Source organism: Aplidium turbinatum, chromosome 13, assembly GCF_918807975.1.
Source record: "Aplidium turbinatum chromosome 13, kaAplTurb1.1, whole genome shotgun sequence".
NCBI lineage: Eukaryota > Metazoa > Chordata > Ascidiacea > Aplousobranchia > Polyclinidae > Aplidium > Aplidium turbinatum.
Window position 1 is genome coordinate 2,736,529 of NC_137484.1, and position 15,925 is coordinate 2,752,453.

General features: G+C 41.0%; 1 non-coding gene across 1 annotated transcript; it reads left to right on the plus strand.

Moving 5' to 3' along the window:
* The first annotated feature begins 5,363 nt into the window (after positions 1 to 5,363).
* Positions 5,364 to 5,466, plus strand: LOC145782642 (U6 spliceosomal RNA). The gene has a single exon (XR_014290869.1). It is a non-coding gene; the product is annotated as a U6 spliceosomal RNA (small nuclear RNA).
* Positions 5,467 to 15,925: the final 10,459 nt, after the last annotated feature.

Below are 15,925 nucleotides of genomic sequence, written 5' to 3' on the forward strand. Positions count from 1 at the left end.
AAATTGGTCTTGGTTGGGTTGAAGGTTATTAGTAACGGTTGGGTGAAAAATAATGGCTGGGTTTAGAAAATGTAAGAAAGTCAAAAATGAGTCCTTTTAACTTACTTTGTCTTCTAAACTTGAGGATTTTACTGGTAGCTGTGATTATCTTCGTAAATGCAAAAAAAACAAACAAACAATGACTGCTGACTTGTTAGCTAGCCCTTGGCTAGCCTAACTGAAAGTCTTTTCAAGTTTAATTATCTCTGCAACTTCCTGGTTGATTTTGATAGTTTTGGTGTTGATATTACTACAATCAAATTTTCTTCTTGGTTTTTCTAGAATTAGCTTTTCTCCAGGCCTTAATTATTTTTATGAGTCCATTTTTTGATTTGGGCCTGGAGAGAGAAATTTTTGCTGCTTGCTTTGAAAAGCGCGGGAACTTTTTTTTCAAAATCAAAATCAAAAGGAATTTATTTTATTTTGAAGTACTTGAGTTTAAATTTGTTTCTATGACGACATTTGCCGACCAGTTCCGAACGCTTGTTCAAAAGGTGGCCACTATCAGCCTTCAGAATGGCCAGCTTTTCAGCCAAACATAGGCCACAATTGTTACGACCACCACCACTATAAGGCCGAGCACAGCTGTGGATGGACCAAGTTATTCTAGGATCAACACCCTTGTCCTTAAGGTCCCAAACTGCCTTAGATAGTTCGGTACTGTTTCGTTTAGACCTATCCATGAAGGTACATTTATGGTTGGAAAAACGTTTTTTAAAAGTAGTTTCACAACAACCAATGTAATTAAGAACCTTCGGGCTGTTATCAATGGTAGCTTTGTAAACAATGGCCTTCTTAATGATCCAATTTACATCCATGCCCAGTCCAATCACCCACCCAACATTAAGAGACAAGTCCCGACTATGATTTCAAAGCGATTGTCCGCCACATCATTTGGCCAAAATGAATTTGATAAGACCGCATCTGTTTATAACGATGCCCTTTTGAAAAGTGGTTTTGCGGAGAGAGTTTGCTACAACCCTGCTAATAACTTACGAACATCTAGGAAAAGGAGCCGTAAAATTTTATGGTTTAACCCTCCTTTCAGCTTGCAGGTTGATAGCAATATTGGTAAGGAATTTTTCAAACTTGTTTCCATACACTTTCCACCCCATCATAGATTGCACAAAATATTCAACCGTAATACTATTAAGCTGAGCTACAGTTGTACTCCGAATGTTGCAAGCGTCATATCCTCCCACAATAAAGCAATATTGCAGGCTGATAATATACCATCGCAGCCTGGTTGCAATTGTAGGGTGAGGCTAGAATGTCCTTTGAATGGGCAATGCTTGTAGAAGGCCATTGTTTACAAAGCTACCATTGATAACAGCCCGAAGGTTCTTAATTACATTGGTTGTTGTGAAACTACTTTTAAAAAACGTTTTTCCAACCATAAATGTACCTTCATGGATAGGTCTAAACGAAACAGTACCGAACTATCTAAGGCAGTTTGGGACCTTAAGGACAAGGGTGTTGATCCTAGAATAACTTGGTCCATCCACAGCTGTGCTCGGCCTTATAGTGGTGGTGGTCGTAACAATTGTGGCCTATGTTTGGCTGAAAAGCTGGCCATTCTGAAGGCTGATAGTGGCCACCTTTTGAACAAGCGTTCGGAACTGGTCGGCAAATGTCGTCATAGAAACAAATTTAAACTCAAGTACTTCAAAATAAAATAAATTCCTTTTGATTTTGATTTTCACAGGTTTTTAAAATTTTATTTGATTTTTACAGGCTATAAATCTCATTTTATTTTTACAGGTTTATAAACAGATTTTATTTCATTTGTTCAGGACACTACAGGTTACATCATCACAATTCCTTGGGATTTTTACAGGTTATAATTTTGAAAAAATTGAATTTCATTTCATTTTTACAGGTTGTAAATCTCATTTAATTTTTACAGGTTTAAAAACAATTTTTGTTCATTCTGTTCAGATTACTACAGGATGCGCCGATCATAACAAGCATTTTGCTTCTTTGTGATGTCATAGATGTTGCCATCAGTTGCTTGGTTTCCATTGGAACAAATTGATTGAAACTTTATCGTGGTGGATGGAGGCTGTCCTTAGTAGTTCTGGAGTTTTTTCTGCAGATTGGATTACGGTTATAATATTTAATATCTTTTCAGGAATTCAGGTTTAGAGGGTTTTTTTGCAGATTAAATTACAGTTGTAATATTTAATATCTCCTCAGGAAGTACAGGTTTAGAGATTTTTTTTGGCAGATTAAATTACAGTTGTAATATTTAATATCTTTTCAGAATTATCGATTCTTCACTGTTTACATGTTTTTACAGACCTTCTGATGATCCGTTAGGTGAAACAATTTGTAAAGGCTTCAGATAGTAATAACTATATTTGATTTACGGTATATAATATATAGCACAATACCAGCACTTTAATTTGTAAAAATTAACAATGGAATTAACAATACATTAACAATGGAATAACACAGGGCAACATAAAAAAAACATTGTGTAGAGAAATAAGCGGATGATACGTTTCAGGAGTGATCATTGTACAAATTCTTTAATAAACATTTATATTTAAATTTAAAAACATTGTAAGACTTTTCTTTTATTTCTTTTGGTACTTGATTCCATAGTTTCACTCCATTAAAACATAGCATCCTCTTACCAGAGTTTGACGTTGTAGAAGGCAAATATAAATCATTTTTTTGGTTCTGACGGGTTTTATGATGGTGAATTTCATTTACAAAAATAAAGCAGCCAGCAAAGGCCCGGGGCAGCATTTTGTGCACATATTTGTACATAAATTTTGCAGTTTCTAATTTAATAATATCGTCAATTCTGAGCACATTAAATTGGTGATAAAGAACAGTTGTATTTGTTGACCTTGGCAAAAATAAGCAGGATCGAATGAACTTGTTTTGTAACACTTGTAGTGGAGCAAGCAATGTAGAGTTTGCTCTTTCCCAATTTATAATCGAGTATTGGATCTTGGATTGAAACAAAGCATAATATAAAGCCCGTAATACTGTTAAAGGGGCAATGTATCTCAGCTTAAATGCTATGCCCCAGACCTTTGCAAGCTGCTTTCTAAGATTAATAATATGATTAGCCTATCCCATGTCAATCGCTCATCCAAAGTTACACCTAGATAGTTTATACATTTCTTCCTTTCGATGGATCTTCCTTTCGATACATTTCTTCCTTTCGATGGTTAATAACACAGCAGAGCGAGGAGTCAAACTGGTCCAGGATTTTCATGGGACTGCTCTCAAGGAAGAACGATACCAAAACATTTTACAAGTAGTAGAGAATTCCCGAAAAAAATTACCAAACCGTAGAAATAGGAAAATAGATTCAGCGTCATGGTATCTGACAATCTAATTGCGAGTTTACTGTTTCATTACCTGTGTGACCTTTATGACGTGAAATTCGTGTAAGGTTATTGCTGTACAATATCTATCACAATTACAATAGATGTTGCACTGTTCTTTCTTTGTTTGTTTTCAATGATATACATCTCAATGAGTTGCATTTGTTGAAACTTTGCATATTTGAAGTCAAGTCCAAGCGGTTACGTTAGCTTAAACTTATAAAAAGCAAGTTTTCTGCCACCTAGTGGATAGAATCTTTAAAACTAGCAGCAAAAATGAACTCACCACCCTTGAAAATGGGGGTTAGACACCAGTTTTGCTTCAATTGGATGGACATTTAAGGAGAGAATTGTTGTTATGTTTTGGCCACTAGAGGCAGTATTGCGCTAAGGGAGAGTTCAAAACTGCCCATATTTCTGCTTCCCATTGGCCAATTCAGATAATTTTTTTTTTAAATTATGCAGAATCCAGAGGGGTATGTTTCCAAAGTAAATATGCAGTTGCATCTTGTAAGCAGCTCCATCTAGTGGCGATAATGTGAAGAAAATGCTGTTAGTCTCCTTAGAAAATGGCCGGGTGGGGGGGTTAAACTTTGTCCAATCAAAATGAAACTTTGCAAAAGTTGTTTTCTAAGATAACCTCATAAGCAAAAAAAGTTCAGGCTTTTTGCTAAAGGTCGGGGGAAAATGGTGCACCCTTAGTCGGATATAGCGATATTGACAGGTATCATCTCGGAAAATGCTTAATATAACAAAAACGGTCAGGCTAGTGCAAGTAAGAGGTTTATTTTTGAAATCTACACAAAATTTCAGTCTAGAGACACTTGTCAAACCTTACTGACCCAGACAGTCAAATAAATCGACCTGGCTCTCGCTCTATATGCTCAGATATCATTAACTTTTGTTTGGTTTTGGAATCTCCATCCTCGAACTAAGGGCTACGGTTCAACCCACGCAAGTGTGGCACCCTGTCGTAACTTGTAGGAAAGTGTCGGCGTCCCGTCTGCGGGTCGACCCGAAACCATTTTCCCTTGCCGGGGAGGAGATTCGAGTCATCCCCAAAGGCGAGACGTATAAATACCTCGGCGCTCGAACCGGTTACGCCTCGAACGCATCCCTAGCCCAACCCTTCATCTCCACTCTGGAGAAACACATTTCTTCCTTAATGCAATCTTTTCTCACCCCAAGCCAGAAACTTCTGGCACTCACTTCTATAATTCTCTCGTCCGCGTCATACCATCTGCGAGTGCGGCGCTTTAGACCAGGGGTCACCAACCTTTTTTGGATGCGGGCCACTTTGGCACTAAGGAGAGCTGTGGCGGGCTGCACTAATAAAATTGTACGTAGGTTGACTCTTATGCTAGAAAAGAACACATTTCGTACCCAGTATCCAGCGTTACATGTTGTTCATATTTATGTTAGAATACCGCAGCAACAAAATTAATCAAACAACGCTACTGCCAGGCCAAGCTCCTTTTACAACACTTTTGACTTTTTTAACAATGCCTAATAAACGAGGCCACTTGTTTTGCGCACTTATAGCGAGGCGAGCGGTTTCATCAGAATATTCATCGCCAAGCAAGAGTGGTGTTGTCACTTCGCTTCACAAAAGATATCTTGCAATTAACAATTTCAGTAAATAAGGAAATGTTTGACACATTGCAATATAGGCAACAATAGTGACCGGCAAACATATCAGCGAAAAATAGGCTCCAATAACAAGGAGAAAGAAACCAGGCACCATGAAACAAACGCTTGTGGAAATCACCGAAAAATCGTAATTCTATCGTAATTCATGAACACTTGAACAGTCTTCCCTCTAAAAAAGCTATGAGTTGGTTTTTTATCCTTTTTGTGAGAGTCTATAAAACCGTCATTCTTTTATTATAGACAACTGTCACTTGTGATGCTTATTAGCGTGGCAAGAATTTGTTGATTAACAACATTTTGCAATACTTGCTTCGGCAGTATATGCTTCGGCAGTACATGATTCGGCAATACTAAAATTGGAACGATACAGAGAAGATTAGCATGGTCCCTGCGCAAGGATGACACGCAAAATCGTGAAGCGTTCCATATTTCTTAAAAAAAAAAGATTTTGCAGTACCTACTAAGCTAAATATTTTCATAATACAATGAGAAAAAGTCTTTAAATTTATATATAATATTTTGCCAATTTATTATAAATTGAGTTGGCACACCGATCTATTTTTCCAACAAAAAATTTGCATAAAGAGAACACTGCTCGTGAAACACAATAACGATGAAACGCACACTAGTGTTTACATGACATTTGCAAACTTAAAATAGGCAACCCTATGCTCACAGACATTTTCGAAATTCAAAAACAGACATTTTAATCAACCACTGGGACAGCATGGCTGGACATCGCATTGGAATAGCTTTAAGCAACCCCCACCTAGAACTATAATCTGATTGGTCGGTCGGTGGAATCGTATGCAAAGCGAAAATATGCTTCCCGGAAAGTATTTTTGCCTTCGTGCTCTTTAACTCCTCAAGAAAAGTATTTTTGGTTATACTTGTACGCTGATACCTTCCGCAGGCCGCAGCGATACAGCGTGGCGGGCCGCCAGTTGGTGACCCCTGCTTTAGACAGTATGAGCTTCTGAAACTTGACCGACTGGTTTTGCTGTGCTTGAAGGTGGCGTGGCGTCTTCCCAAGTGGGCCTGCAGCGCGTTCTTTTACTGTAAGCCTGCATTGGGAGGTTTGGACATCATGAACTTGTGTCGCGAAAGTGATACATTTTTGGTAGCTCATGCTTTCAAGATGCTGACGTCACCTGACAGCATTGTCTCTGCCGTCGCTCTCGGGCAGCTTAGGCGTCATGCCTGTCTGAGGCTCGGCACTCCAGATCCCACGACTGACCACCTGGCCAGTTATCTGAATAGTGACCCCCCCTCCTGACGGCGCCCGTTCTAGACCGTGCCCTGCAGGCGAGAGCCTGTGGGGCCGTGTCCCAGCGGCCACCCGTCGCCTGAACGTACGTTGGTCCGCCCGCCCGGATGGCGGCCTTGAGTTGGCCGCGGGAGATCCACAATCACCCTTTTCATAAGGAAAAAAGTGGTGCCGACCCTCCACCAACACAATGACTTGTGGTGGAGGAGACAGTGGGAATCCAAACCTGACCAAGGGAAGACGGTCAGTGCCCACTGCCTCTCCGGATTTTCAAATTCCTTGACCCGGAGCTCCTGGATCAAGACTATAGGACCATAGGACAGGACCGTAGGACAGGACCACGACTATAGGACAGGACCGCGTATTTGCGTACAAAGCTAGATTAAACCTATTGCCACTTAAATCAAAACCAAGCCATGGCCGCCCTTACCTACCTGCCATGTGTCGTGCGTGTGGGAAAGCGAAAGAGACTCTCCCCCACATATTGAATCACTGCCTTACCGTGATGACTGTCGTCACGAAACGACACAATTCAATATTGAGGGAGATCGTGGTGCACGTTCCTGCCGAATGGCAACCCGGGCTTGCCATAGATAGTACGGTTCTACAGCACGTGGAAGTGGGCGGTGCCGATCTGCGTCCTGACATCGTCTTGCAACGCCCTGACCAGGCCCGGATTTAGTGGGGGCAAAGGGTGCAGGTGCCCCGGGCCCCCCGACTTTTAAAGGGCCCATCTACGTGAAAAAAATGTAATTTGTGTTTTTTTTTTCTTTTAGCATTTGAAGTTTTTGCAAAATGCTGTGCAGTGCTGGATTAATGGTACTGTAGACGTAGAGGAAATTTTTCGCGCCATAGGCGCAAAAAATTTTTTTGCACGGGGGCCCCCATCAGCTAAATCCGTCCCTGGCCCTGACGGTGTCACGGTCGTATGTGACGTCACATGTCCTTTCGACTACGGTGCAGATTCTCTTCGAAAAGCCGCCGACAGAAAACTCGACAAGTACGGCGAGTTATGTGTCAACATAAAAGAAGACAGGAAGCGCCCTTGCAGGGACGTCCTGTCGCTTCCGTTCGTCGTAGGCTCCCTCGGGAGCTACGCCCCGAAGAGCTCTCGAGCTCTGACGGCCTTGGGCGTTCCTACTCGTGGGGTAGCAGAGGTGGCTAAAAAAGTGGCCTCCCTCTCAATCGAAAGATCCTTCCGCCTCTGGAAAGCTTGGAACGCCGGACTCACTTGTGAAAGGGCTACGTCATAGAAAAGACGACTTCAGTGATCAAAAATTTATTCCCCAATAACAAAAGCGTTGCAGTAAGTATCCGAGCGCACAAGACAGCAAAACGTTTAGACGTCATACCCTATATATCAATTGTTTTAAAATTTGTCACATTATATCATCACCTTATGTCTATAAACCAGTGTCATTTTTTTTATAATGCTCCAGTCTCATCAAACCCAAATAGTCAAAAATGAACAAAAGAAAGGAATAAAATGTCTCATGTACATTGTGAATCGAGACTGGTTTAACAGCAATTAAGTAACTTCAATCATTACTAGATCTCTATGTATTAATCAATCAATTGTTTCGAATTATCATACGCTGCCTTCGGATCAACCTCGCTCTGCTTTCAACGCATTGATCAACACGATCCCCTGATCAACTCGATGCAGCCTCAAAATTTCCACCCCAATTTTCTACTTTTTTCTGGTAATATAGCCTATCAGTGCCTCTGGTTTCGATCGCTAGCCTCCCGACCCTGCTGGGCGAATCTGCCTCAACGTCTGGCCAGTGCACATCTGTGCTCGCCGAATCAAAGCTTACTCTTCTCTAGTGAGTATTTTATTACACTCCCACCTATATACTTTTTGTTTTTATTGATTAATCGAGCCTCTGCTCCACATTTTTATTTGAATTTTTGTCTGCCACGAGAGCCAAATTATCCTTAACTACTTCCTTAATTACTGCCGGTTCTAGCGTCCACACGTGACGGGTCGCCCGGCCCATTGCAGGTCATCTTTCTGGGCTACGCAGAATGAGCCTGTCACCCTGGCCCGCTCCGCCATTCTAAATTTGCGGACGGGTCATGTAACGTTTTCGATCCACACTCTCCCTCCACAGGTACCTCGACTCTCCAGCCTGGCCCCGCGATCTAAGCTGGTGGACTTACCCCTCTGGGTGCATCGTCACCTCTAAATCACGCCGCTCCCCGCCGCCGCGGGGTGTGGCAGGCCGGTTTCTTAAAGTCTTCGACCTGGCTATGTTTGTTTGTGTTCTCTCGCCATGTCAATCCTTTGTACCCGTGGCGTTGTTGATGCGAATAAAACAGTTGAACAACAGCTTTGATAGTTATTCCTGGTAGTTTCGAATACTTGTTATAGAGGCGTTTGACGCAGGACCGGATACCGAGATTTGCAGAGGGAAGTTTTCAGATTATTGAAGTGTTGCTGCTGAAAAATTATTCCACCCGTTAGGTGCCGCTGAATGGAGAGCAGTCCTTGTAGGCTAAATGCGTTGTTCAAACGCATATCCCGATAGTCGAACCAGCGCCGCTTGACCTTGAGTTGGGCGCGCAGCCTAACCACTGAGCTAACGGGGCGGCTAGCTAGCGATGTTGTAGTCTGAGATAGGCTACATAGCACACCCACTCAACCTCGACATCAATTAGAGATTGATCGACAAAGGTCCACTTCAGGCTTTCATGCGCTATGTGGCGATGCCGCGCTTCCTACTTAGAGTAGACCCGGCTAGCATGTAGTTGGGAATAGCTAGCCTATGCTATCTGTAGTAAATTGTCCTTGGTTTGATAGTTCGCAGAATTAGATCTTTTCATGTACCGTAAACCGGGGCTACTTTGAACGCCAGGGTAACTTTGAACGCCAGGGTAACTTTGAACATTTTTATTTTATTTTGTTTGTTCATTTTATATTTACCTACAAACGTATCTTCGCTTATTTCATTTTTCTGTTTAGGCCTAGCAGTCAATTTGTAAATAGTGTCTGGTAAACTATTTCTGAAAACCCTTTCTGTTCGAAAAAAACAGAAGATTGCTGCTTTGAATTGAGACTATTTTGCTTTCAACCTCGATTTTGAGGGAAATAATCAGTTTTGGCATGGTAAGAATAGCCTACTTCATTGTGTATCTGAGTGGTTTAACGCTTTTGGGCAAGACCTTCTTATCAATTGCAGGGTAGGCCTAAGTCATAAGCAAGTTATATCAATATGCACATCAAGCTTTTTTGTAGTAGTTTTGGAAAGCTTGGGTCATATGTTAGATGGGGTTACTTTGAACAGTATTCTGGGATTACTTTGAGCGTCAAAAGTGGATTTCGAAAATGCGGTATTCATCCTTTCTATCCGCAAAAAGTGTTGGATCGGCTTCCAGACTATGATTTGAATGAAAATGGCAATGCCAGTACCGGTACAGACACAGCTCGCAGAGTGTCAGATGCAGTTCTTGGAGTACTCAGAATGATGTAGGTGTGGATGAGGACAGACCAAAGAAGAGAAGAACGAAGATCAATGTCATTCCAGGGAAAAGCATCACATGTGATGAGATAGCAATAGCAGGTGAGCACCAGAGCACATACCGGTAACCATTCTTTTATTTCTAAAACCCTCTGTTTTTTTAAGTTTTATTGCAATGGTTAAATAACTTAATTTTATGTACCAGTACTGGTATTGGTGTCTAAAATATTTCTGCTATGAAAGCACATCATTAACAACTTCATTACCATTTGCAAAAAGCTACGATTTTGTTACACTGCTGTTCTGAATAAATATTTTTACAGGCACATCTAAAAGTGAAACTGCAGCTAGGCTACCAGTAACGGACGGTGAAGATGAATCGGAAAGCGATGAGTCGTATGAGGACGAAAGCATAGCAGATCAGTGGCGTAGCTAAGGGGGGAAGGTTTGGTGATTACAACCCCCCTCCTTTGGCACGTGTGTGACGTCACGATATTGAGAATGATGCTTTCAGTCTACAAAAGATTTGCCTAATTTTAAACAAATCTGCATTAAAAGGTCGAGTTTTGCCAATACCAAACATCTCAGCCAGGAATTAGAAACAAGAAAACATAAAGACTTATCTTTATTTCCGAAAAATGCCGAAGAAAACATGATTTTATCCTTTTGCTATGCCACGGACAGTAGGCTACCATTTTTCAGGAATATTCATGTGGCACGAAGCAGCTAAATCCGTTTTCGGGATTTTGCTGTACTTCGTTACGTACCACAAACCTAAGTTGTTTCTAATAGAACACAAGGGTCGACTTGCCTTGGCTGAGCAACCCAACATCGGGAGCTCCCACTCTCGCATGTAAGGCAACGTCGACCAACGGGTGTGAGGAGTAGCGACCCTCCCCCGCACTGGTGACCCCCGATGTTCAGAACAACGCAGGGCACTCTACCTTTGTATGTCTCGGGCCAACCCAGCCCTCAGACACTGGTGGGGTGTTATGTGGTACGAAGCAGCTAAATCCGTTTTCGGGATTTTGCTGTACTTCGTTACGTACCACAAACCTAAGTTGTTTCTGATAGAACACAGAGGTCGACTTGCCTTCGCTGAGCAACCCAATATCGGGAGCTCTCGCATGTAAGGCAACGTCGACCAACGGGTGTGAGGAGTAGCGACCCTCCCCCGCATTCATACCCACATTTTTGTTGAAAATGCTCTCAGAATGCACCAAATTCAATGTAATTTTTCAAAATTTTCTGGGGGAGGCCCCCCAGACCCCCCGCCGTTGGCTGTCGTCTTAGGCGAAACACCCCCCTTTCAAAATTCCTGGCTACGCTACCGTACTGTAGAAGATGGTACTTCATCAAAGGATGATACGGTTTCTGATGGTGATATTGAAGAAAATGAAGTAGAAGGATCTAACAAAAAGGAAATTGCAATTGGAGAGTACATAAGTGTTGAATACGTGGAGCAAAAGTTTCCCGGTAAAGTGACAAGTGTTGAGAGCGAAGGAGCGGTGGTAGGCTATCGTTCGACATTGACAAAGTGCAATCGAAACGGATGGAGATGGCCCCAAACCAAAGATGAGATGCTCTATAAGTGGGATGATATTGCCAAAGTACAGTCCAAAGCCATTCCTCTCAATAACAGAAGTATTCTTCGATTTCATGACTTAGAATACATGTGGGGAAAGTAGTTGCAAAACCGATGCTAATGTAACATGTACCATGTTTTTAACTAACAAAATTATATTTTAACATTTAACCGAAAATTATCAGTATTGCAAAATGCATTTCAATGCTGCAAATTCAAAACCTATCGTTCTCACAGAACATAAGTCAAGCTTCCTGTTGACAAACGCCACTCACACAGAATCTAGCTCAACACATCTGTATTTCTAATGCGACATAACTATGAAACCGATATAGCATTTCCCTTGATTCTTACGATAGCTATTATTGATGAAAAGGCTCTACCGGGATATTATGATATAAGCGGGGAATTGAAAAATGAAAACACTCAGACATTGATTCGAAATTTGACTAGCAAAACGAACGGACTGAATTTTAGAACGAGAAGGTTAAATTCACGCCGGGAGAATGTCACTCACCCGACACCCGTCTCAATAAATTAAATTAGTTAGGTATTTTCTCAACTCCCCGAATACTAAAACTTGTAATATTGATAAACAATAAAATGTATGATTCTATTTAATTCGTTTGCCTTTTGTAGGAAGTCATACCCCTAGACTAGACAGCCAGAAGCCTAAAGTATACTTTTAAATTAGAGACTTAGAGTCTCAATATTCTTTTAAATTATCCTTTTATTTTATAACCAAATTACGACAGTAAGTTAGGCAAAACCCTACACTGGGGGCTCGTCCGGGATGTAAAAAATTTTTAGTTTGTGAAAAAAATTTTTAGTGTAGCCAAATTAGACAGAATAATTATAAGGTAGTCAGACAGTCTTTATATAATTAACTTATTAAACCTTTAATTTAACATATGTAATATAAATATTAGCCTACCACATTGGTGACACTCAGACAAGTAAGTTTAGAAATATTCTCCAAACTAGCTATAAAAAAATCTGGTAAGTACGCTATGCTACAATTTTTATCATAAATACCTTTTAAAAACATGTTACTTGATAACATTTCACACGTTAGTTCGACAATAAATTTTGTGTAGCCTACTGTACTTTTTAAGCGCAACGCCGGCAATTTATTGCTTGTCAAACGTAACTGATTTTTGTTGTTTGCTCATGGAAAGTAATAAAGCGAATTGTTCAGCGGCAGACAGCCCATTTAGACGCCGATGTCAACAATTTATTTACATGCCAAACCGCCATTTGCCACTTAATATTTTTAAACGTTCACATTAGAATAATTAGATTTACTAATTAGTAATTACCAACAAGTTGCCTTTTCAGGGAAACATAACCATGTAATTTTTGTTTAAAATTCACAGTGTCAAATGAAACTTGAATTTTTAGCTCATTTTAATATTCCTTTTATTTTTGCCTTACTCGGCATCACAGATTGCAGGACACCCCGTCCCAATCTTATTTTATACAGACGTGCAGGCACCGCTCTGCAAAGCGTTGTGGTTTCGCTCCCAAGCAACCATCGTAATTTTTGTGCGTCTTTTTACTCCGGCTAGGAGACACTTTGGTACCCTTATACGTTCTCAGCTGAAGCTATCAGTTCGTGCAACTCCCTGGGGCAAAGGAAAGGGGAAATCATGCGAAGCCGCCTGGACACATAAGGTTGTTATCGTTCCCCCCATTTTTTTAGTATTATTAGAAGCTAACATGATTTGAGAAATTTTGTTTAGTTATTTTAGCCGCTGTTTTTCTTTTGTTTGGAATTGCAGTATATGCACAGTTATTTACCCTGAATATGGAACTTTGTGTGTAAAAGCTTGGTTGGCATTTGGCCATGTAATTTCTTTTGTTTCTTGATAAGGCAGGAGCGCTGCCACGTTCTAAAATCGATTAAACAGCACCATTCATCCCACGTCGTTCAAACGTTGATTAACCATTACAAAACATGCTAGAAGTTTTATGCCTACCGATTTTATCTCGGTATGTTTTATTGAACCATTGCTTTTTCCTGTTGCATAGTTCTATTAGCCGTAAGCTTAGCCTACGCCATGACACCGTCATGTTCAGGCCCGGATTTAGGGGGGGGCAGAGGGGGCATGTGCCCCGGGCCCCCCGACTTTTGAAGGGCCCCCCTACGTGGAAAAAATGTAACTTTGTGTTATTTTTTCCTTTCAGCCTTTAAAGACTCTGCAAATTGGTGTGTAGTGCTGGAGTAATGCTATTGTAGACGTGGAGGTGGCTTTTCGCGCCATAGGCGCGAAAAATTTTTTACAGGGGGGCCCCCCGATCTAAAAGTGCCCCGGGCCCCCCATCAGCTAAATCCGGCCCTGGTCATGTTACGTAGTATTCCCATTATCCTATGCTATTATTTACCGCTTTTACACACCGTACTTCAAGCTAAGCCATGTCTCATTGACATTGTTCATTCACTGATATCTCATTATCACCTGTTTTCACTGCATTTTATTACAATTTTAGGTGCTCATCATTTCACCTAGCCTACGTTAACTAAGCTATTCGTTCTCAACGACTTCGCTCTTCATTGACATTGTATCCCCTGTATTGTATCACATTGTACATACTTACAGTCTACCGATCTATCCTGCCTGTTCTCGCATTTTAACAGCTTCACGCATAAGCTGGCATTTTCTGCCATGATTAAATCATGTCGCCTAGTGGTTTCAACAATTTTATTGTGAAATTTTGTTATTGTATTATACTACCGCGTACGTACCTTACTTATTACATGTACCTTGCGGATGCTACTCTGTATCGTTTTTTGCAGAAGCGCCACTTCGCCACATGGTTGCTGCTACGACGAGATGCGAGAGACATTGAGAGACCTCAAGAGACATTGAGAGACTGACAGCACTACGACGGATGACACGACAGAGTTCTCTATCGCCACCACACTGTGGCCCTCATCAACTTACCTCCACGTGAGATGCCTCTATTCAGACATGCCTTTACTTAAAGAAGCTCTGCGCAGACGACGTCAACTCGGCTAACCTCATAGCCGCCAACATGCACCGAAGCTGCATCGTTAACTTTCAACATGGTCAATCCCATGTTCGCCGTAAAACTGCACTACCGTGCACAGTAGTGGCATTGTTACGCACTCAAGCCTTCTTCACACAAGAAGCACTCTACTTCAACAACATCGCCGCAGCATTCAGCTGGCCAAGACGTCTGCTTTACAGCTTGCGACCTTACAAGCTGACTACTCATTCATGTCGTGCTCACTGCTCATCATCCGTCAACAGACATAAACTGAACTGCTCATCAGCACTGCTGTCATAGTCTCGAACTCAACATGCTTGAACTCAATAGCATATCTTGTCCTCAAAGACATTACTCTCATGAACTGTTTTGAGCCATATTTCTTGTTTTTCTGTAGCATCATAATTGCTATTGCCAATTCGTGTACCAGTTCGTGTAAATATGTTCTCCTCAGGGAAATATGTTGCTTCTTGTCAATACACTACGGTACCGATATCAAAAAGGTTTTTTTAATAACTTTCAATGTGTTAAAAGTAACCTCATATACAGCCAAATTTGAACAAACGTAAACAATTCACGTCTGTTCAAAGTAACCCCGATTACGGGGTTACTTTGAACACGACAATTTTCTAAAACAAGCGGTTAAGATAGAGCTTAAAACTGAATGTTGTTTGTGCTATTTAGAGACCTAGTTGGTCCCCCTAACATATTGCAATTTAGCGCGGATACTTTTTTTTTTATTATCTTTATCCTGCATTGCGGGAAAGCGGACTCTTCATTTTGAAGTCAATAAGCGTTCAATGTAGCCCCGGTTTACGGTACGTTTTAAACCAGTAAGGCTTTGCCACCTTTTCCTTTTGTTGGTTTTGTCACTGTATTTCTTTTTCACAGTATCATCTCTTCTGCATTCTGACAAAGAAAAATAAATTGAATTAAGTTTTTTTTGTGGCAACTCTGAGACTTTTTGTTGTTATGTTGTGAATGTAATTTTACCTTAGGGGATTTTTTGTTATTCTGTTTCTTCATAAACTCAATTACCATAAATGGTTCCTCTCCAGACAGCGAAATCCGCCAATTGTACATTGATTAAACGTACGTTAAATTAATGTAAGATCGACGGATTTTTCTGTCTGAGTCTAGTTCTTCATAGATCTGCTGTTTCAGGAACAGTTTAGTGCTTCCTACAAAATGTTGGCAATTTGTGTGACATCTTGATATCAGTTCAAAATGTTATTATAGGGTAGGCCTATCAGTTCAGTTTGATTATAGCCTACAGTATTTCTGATTATGACAATGAAAAAAATACTAGCTATTTAGCCTTAGTTAGCAGAGGCTGCTGATAGGTCTAAAAGCTTGGCTTTAGAAGTGAAGAAACTACAAGACATTGCGGCGCGAGTTTGACTCTCGTGATGTGCGCGTGAACAACGCATTTCAGAACTGCTTTCCATTCAGCTGCACCTGGTGGTTGAACTAATTCACAGACAGACAAAATTTCAACAGCAATCGTAAACGGCACTGTGTCAAATTCGGTGACCAGGCCTGGGTCAGTGGTTCAAAGCCTCTACAA